The sequence below is a fragment of the Glycine max genome, chromosome 1 (assembly GCF_000004515.6).
Source record: "Glycine max cultivar Williams 82 chromosome 1, Glycine_max_v4.0, whole genome shotgun sequence".
Classification (NCBI taxonomy): Eukaryota; Viridiplantae; Streptophyta; class Magnoliopsida; order Fabales; family Fabaceae; genus Glycine; species Glycine max.
This window is the reverse complement of record NC_016088.4, coordinates 9,869,607-9,876,904: the sequence shown is the minus strand read 5'-3', so window position 1 is coordinate 9,876,904 and position 7,298 is coordinate 9,869,607. Positions and strand designations below refer to the sequence as shown.

General features: G+C 32.7%; 1 long non-coding RNA gene across 1 annotated transcript; it reads right to left on the bottom strand.

Annotated features, from left to right (window-relative positions):
- Positions 1-234: 234 nt before the first annotated feature.
- Positions 235-2,611, bottom strand: LOC100809624 (uncharacterized). The gene is made up of 4 exons (XR_412697.4): positions 1,493-2,611; positions 865-1,185; positions 685-740; positions 235-597 (listed from the first exon to the last, which is right to left on the bottom strand). It is a non-coding gene; the product is annotated as an uncharacterized lncRNA (long non-coding RNA).
- Between the last annotated feature and the right edge of the window lie 4,687 nt (positions 2,612-7,298).

Sequence of the window (7,298 nt, the reverse complement as noted above, 5' to 3'; positions counted from 1 at the left end):
AATTTCAAAACCTTAATAGTAACTTCACTTTGACAATATATGTAACAAGAGAACCAAGTGAATATGCCATATGCCATAGAAAAGGGAATAATTGTAATGGCAAGGCCACATGATATAGTTGTCCCTTACCCAGTACAATGGGTATGTGATTCCTCTAATAAAGCTTTCCCTATAATCTTAGTCAATCATGGTATCAAAATAAATTTTTAAAACACCCAAGATAACCACGAGAGGAACATGAAATGATTCATTATCTCAATTTATTTAGTACTTTGTTATTATTCAAGAGTCATGGATCATGGAGATTAGAAATAGTATATCTACTCTAGTTAAAATGGCTATTTTTTACAAGAATTTTTACAAGATGAAGCCACTTGATATGCCACTAATTTTAATGCAGCATCTAAAGAAAGTTTAGGCTTGGTAGGTCGGACACCCAACTTACGCTTGCACTCAGCAACACCTCAATGGCAATCTTGATATGCACCAAATGGAGCAAACCTACTATGTAGTTAGAAACATAGAATAACCAGCCAGTCATGCTAGCATAATTCCTGAGAGACCAACATCTCCAAAACTTTCCAAAGGCATAAATATCTATACAAAAAATATAGTTCAACAGAAAGGGTGTAAGCAAAGAAACATGAAAGTGTTCATATTGGTAATCATAAGTCAGATGCTCACCCTTTTGTATGTCACTAGTTGCAAATATGCCAATTCTTGTTTCACCATCAATTATCCTTAAAATGGAAAACAAATAAAATGCACTTGTTAGAAGAAGTTCCTAACTCTATTAAACCATGTTTGGATAAAATACCAAATATTACTACAAACATCATACGAGTAAAACAATTAGTAGTCAACCATTTCTGCATCTCAGTATTGGGACAACAACTATGATTGGTGTATCTTGATTTGTTTCCCTTATATGTGGCATCTATCACCATATCTCGGTTGATTTCACATAAGTAGAAGTTTCTTTCCCCACGTTGTTTCATGTTCCAAAAAGGCAACACTTGTAAGTCGTAAGTAGCTTTTATAATAATAATAAAAAAAAAACCCTCAAGAAACAATTCATTATAACCTTCTCCAACATATTCAATGACAAACTCCCCAACCTTGATATCTTTAGCCACCACAATTCCAAAACCACGTTTCCCAGTCTACAGAAATAAATATATTGCTCTGCATTTTAAGCAAAGAGTATCAAAAGAGAAATGCAAGTAATTACAAATTCAAATAAGCTAGAATATAATATGAGCACACATGTATCTATGTGCAGAAAAAAATAAGGTATTGGGATGATAGAAAAGTGTTGGAGATAAAGGGGAAAAAATGACGAGATTCAATTAAAAAAGGAATATAATTATTAGTTTCCAAAATCTCAAATTTACTTTTATGAATGTAAAGATTTTATTAGTTTGTTTAGCAAAATTGAATAGAATAAAGACTAAAGAACTTTCAAGACCAAAAAAAATGAAAAGGAAAATACCTCTTGTAAGTGTAACATAGAACAATGATGGCAATTCATTGGACGACAAAGATCTTCTAATAACCCTGAACCTGAAAAAATCGTACAGTCTTCACAAATCCTTAATTGTATGGAGACCCTCACAGCACACAATCCATCAACTTCATCCATTTCATCATCCTCTATCTATCGTCCGATCAAGTCACACCCCCTCCCATCACCATCTGTTTTAAACGCTGAAAAATCATAAAGCGGAAATCAATATGCACGATGACCCGACCCGAATGAAGTAGGTTCGGGTCAACATGCTCCTTCATGTTCATCGTGAACACCATAACCCTTTCTTCAGTGCAACACCAGATTAAAAGCCTGTCCATGAAGTTCAATATCCCTGATGCGCTTGTTCTCATCATTTTGTTCGCGAGGAATCGTTCTAGGTCCTCGATCACCACCATTGACTTCAGCATCGATTGGAGGAGGAGTGATTTCAAATCTGAATCGCTAGGGATTTTGTAGAGGTCAATGTCGTAAACATCGTAAGAAAGGAAATTGCCATGGCAGAGTCAAAGCTCGATTTTTCGATGTTGGAGGAATCGTAGAAGAGGAAGCTTTGTTTTTAGATGCAGTCGAAGCGGTGATAGTACTGCTTGCCTCTAAGGAACGATTCAAGATCTGACTTGACCTTGGTTTTGAGATCCGGTTCCATGGCAATGGTGTCCAAAGACATGGGCGTTGTTCATGAAAAAGCACAAGTCGTGCTTCCCTTGTTGGTTGATTTTTTTGGCAACAACGTGAATGTGCTGAAAGTAAGGACAAAGGATTTGACGCTTGTTCACCTTTCTGATCTTGAGAACAAAGGTTCTGGTTTGGTTGAGCCAAAAGAGTGTGGCTTCGAGAAAGTGGTCTTTGATGGTTTGGTTGGGGCCTAAGCAGAAGACAATGTCATTTTGCTTCTTGCCAGTGATGAGGTTGGTGAAGTCAGTGTCTTCAATGGAAGGTAGGGAATGTAAGTAGAGGGAGACCTTCTTGTAGAGGCGGTGGATCTGGTCTTCGAAGCATTGATGGAGAAGTGGCCTTGCTCCTTCTCGTGATGGCTTGGGAACCCTAGATGGGGAGTCGGAGAGTGAGAATACAAAGAGCGAGACATCAAATATTAAAAACAACGGATTTTTGTAATAAAAACGGCTTAGAATGATTGTCTTCTAAGACGGTTTTTGAAAAATTGTTGTGGAATGACAACCATTCTAAGAAGATTTTCACAGAACCGTCGTAGAATTATAGTTTCTAAGACGGTTTTCACAAAATTGTTATAAAACGATTGTATTTATTTGTAAAAATGTCACTGTGTTTCTTTCTAAGACGGTTTTTTTATCAACTGATGTTAATCAACGTTGTAAAAACATATTTTTCTAGTAGTGAAATTAACCTTATATTATCATCAATTCATTTATAATTTTGTTTTTCACCACTAATATTATAAGGATATAAGTGGAAAAAGATAATTAATGTTATATTGAAAAACTAAAATGACAATTATTTTGGAACAAATTTTTTTCTCTTACGCAACAATTATAACAAGACGAAGGGACTATAAAATATATAATTTGTTTATAAAACTGGAGTTTCTAAGAAGCAAGTAGGACCTTTCTCTAGGTTCAACATTCTTAGTTTCTGTGAGGGTGAATTTTGAAAAGAAAAAGACTTTAAATATGAAGGCTTGGTCTAGCAAAGGAGACCTGGACTGTATTGTCCATGTCATTTGTGGAATTTTATGCAATAATTTGGTCTTATCAAAAGGAATTACAATATCTAGTCCCTTGAGATTTAAAATAAAAGATTTTACTAAGAAATCCAATAAGGATAAGGCTTTGTTGTTGTTTGTTTTTTAGAAACCTAGTAAGATGTCAGCAAGATTAACAACAATACTATTGATTGTCAATAGACATGATAACGGGGCGGGGTAGGGATGGGTATAGTCTCCCCAGTCCCCGATCCCAACTCCCCAACGTATACTCGTACCCGTCCCCATCCCCAATATCCGATGGGTTAAAATTTGTTACCCCATCCCCGCACACGTCTTGTATCGGGTATCACCGTCCCAATCCCGTCCCCGATTCAAATTTGTAAAAAAGTTTTTTTTTATAAAAAAAATTATATTAAAAATCTGATTTAAAAAAAATTGATTGTTACACATTTATTTTTAACTATTTGTATTTGCAGCGCATTTGTATACAAAAATATCAAGAAAAGAATCTTAAATTATGTAAAAATTATAAAAAAAATTAACAAGTAACTAATAAAATTTTAATAATTTCATCATCAGGGTGGGTACGGAAATGGGTATAGACGGGTAATGACATCCCTATCCCCGATCCCAACCGCAATTAAAAAAGTTGGATAATCCCCGAATCCGAACCCGTACCCGATCAACTCGAGTATTCCCCATCAAAATCGGGACGGATTTGGGTGGATACCCACAGGTAAGGGTTTCATTGTCATGCCTAATTGTCAACTAATTATGAGTGACAATGGAACAACAAACTAAAACATGAAAAATCACTAACATGTGTATCTAAGAGATCAAAAACTTTATCCTAGCTAGATGTTCTCATTAAGAATTTTTCTAATTCAATTGATGACAAGCAAGAAGTGATGTTGTTGCTTAGTTTGTGAACAATGGAATACTTAGAAGATGCTTCAATCTAAATTAAACCAAAAACAAAAACCAATAGTAAAAACATTGAAAGCAATATTTGAAGGAAAAAAATTATATATATAAACATAATGTTACCGGCATACCTACAAAAAATTCCTCAAAGAAATTCTATATCATATTACCCTCCCTTTTCCATCCTACTCAAAAGTTAACTTAGGAACCTTTGCCCACAAATTAGTGATTTCTTTAACATTCAAGCAAGAAAAACAAAACATACAGTCATCATCCTGGTTGCTTTGCTAGCACCAACTTCAACAAATATAGCAGTGGTTGCTTCAATCAGTAGAGAAGCTACCCCAATATTGACCACCCTGAATGTTCATAAAAGTAACATGAGAAACATTATCCTAGTTGAAAAATGATATTTTTCAATAATACGATCAACAAAAGGAGAATATGTTATGCTAGTATTAACCATCTCGACCAGCTATTAGAATTCAAGGCTCAAACTTTAATAAGCTAAATTAATCACAGGGAATAAAAAAAATCTAATGTGCAAAATCTGCAAGCATATCAAAGGAACCAAAAACATATTAGAATGGAAAAGGAAATATAGTAATTGATTCTTAAATCAGTAACACTTAATTTCCTTACAAACATATAGATGAGTTCTGGAATCCGTAGCCTTTATCATTCATATTTTCTTCGGTGAAACCATAATCTGAAACAAATTATGATGTTTATTATATTAGATTTTAGACATTGGCACTAACACATGAATATAAACCAATATATGTGTAATATTTGTGGGGAAAAGGTGAGAAGGGGCGAGTAACTTAAAATGAGATGAAAAGATAACCTTGTGAGACAAAGAAATAACTACAAAACATGTGTCAAGAGAATACAACTTAGAATATTGGATACTTACATAGATTAAACCATTTATAGAATACAAACTCAGATTATCGCAAAATATTTTCAACATAATTATCTCACCCCATAAAATATGTCAAGCTTCATATGTTTTGTCCTTGAATGAAGGGCAACTAAACATTTAACCCTTGACGAAGAGATTGAAGCAGAGGATATCTGAAGCTGCAGCTGCAAGACTTCTAAACTCAACTTCATAAGCACTTGAGCCAAAAACCTACACAATAGTAACAGTAGACGTAAGTCTACGTCTAGGTATCAAACCCAGAAGATCAGTTGCATTTCCAAATTATCAATTTATCAATAACTAGACAATTTGAGTTTTATCAACTTAAGAAAGATATTTTTTTAATCAATATTACTCTTTAACAAAAAGAAGAATTAAAGCAAAAGAACTTTGTGAGAAATAATTATAAAGAAAAGTCTAGGATTATGAATTCACACATAACCTCTTTTCCCAATTCAATTCCGATGAATCCTCAATTAAATCCATCATTTGTATTCCCCTAATTCAATTGCAAACCTTTGATCTAGGTCTAATAATGTTCCCTATCCTAAATCAATATTCAATTGTTCGTAGAAATATTAATTTAGGTTAAGGAATAAATTCTTAATCTCAGGGATGATTACCAATCAAGTTAATACATTAGAAATTATCCATCAAGTTTGGTCATACATGTTGGTGTAAAGTAATCTCTTTCTAGATCAATTAATCACACATAACCAATTAGGTTTTAGACTAATCAGGTCCAAATATATTTGTTGCGATCTTCACGCTCCTTCGTAACTACATGTGCTCTTCTCCCTTGAAATCCCAAAACCACACTTTAGAGGAAAAAAATGGGGTGTTTGTTTTAAATCCCACTATTTACATGACAAACTTTTTTAAGTAACTGCAGTGTCCCGTTGATCACGGCCGTGGTGAACTTCTCGTAAGATCTCACGCGTGACAGTGCTAAAGGAAGCATGGTCATCCTTAGAAAAATTCGTAAAAATCAACATTTGGCGGTGGTCAACCCAGTATGACTGTGGTGAATTAAAAATTACTTGATTCTTAAAATCTTAGGAAAACATTTCACTAGCCTTATCAATACAAAGTTCTTGATGTAATCTGACTATACAAGAGCGGTTAAATCAATGTCATACATTTGTCATTATATAGATATCAGGGACCAACACTTGAATTCATAGACTTTCACACATTTTCATAAAATGTAGTTTAGTATACTTGCATTTTAAAGAAAAATATGGTTAGTAAAATGTAGGTGCAGTAGTATAGATATTTCAAAACAACATTAAATAATACTTCATATAACTTTAAAACATTAGAAAATAAAATAAATACAAAAAAAAACAAGTTATCATGCTCATTACAAGCTTGACGAAATTAGTTGAGTAATCAATCATACTTCAAGAAAAAAATTTACTCAACCTATATTTGTGAGTCATGATGAAATTGAGATTTTGACAAAAGTATCGAATTACTCGAGTAACATAATAATAAGTATGGTTTTCACAAGAATTTGTGCAATAATTAAATAATTAATAGTAAATTAGATATTGACGCGTGCAATGCATAGATTAAGAAATATGTAAATTGTATGATTAGAATTAGAATTATATAAATAAATAAATCTTGTCTCGTAAATTTATAGAAATTTGAGTGAAAAAAGTTGTTGCTAGAATTGGTTACTGTTTTTAAAAAGGTTTGCAAATTATAGTGGTTGTTGTGTTGGTGATACATTGCAATGATATGAAAGAATAAAGCAACTTTTGATAGGTAAAATCAAATGGAATTTATATAAATAAGGGAAATTATGAAGGGTAGAGATTTCAGGAATAAAAGGGGAAGCTAAGCAAAATAAATGTTTTGTAACATAGTAAATAATATTCAATTAAGCTTCATGACACCCACTCAAATAGGCATTGCTTAATTAATATTCAACTCTATGAAAATAGACTTTTAAAAGTCTAAATAAAATCATTGTCATATTGTCGTGAATTATATATTTCCTTTAGAGATATAATAATGCCTTAGTGGTATTTTGCTATTAATTTTATAAAGTTGTTACAATTTGTTGTGTTGAGATTGAGATGATACAATTAGTATATTGTATAAGGTTTTTTTTTATGAGCTAGTATATTGTATAAGGTAACTAACTATTGCATCTCTTCACAAAATAAATATAAGAAAAACTCATTATTTCAATCAATATTTAAGTAGCAGATATTTTTTTATTA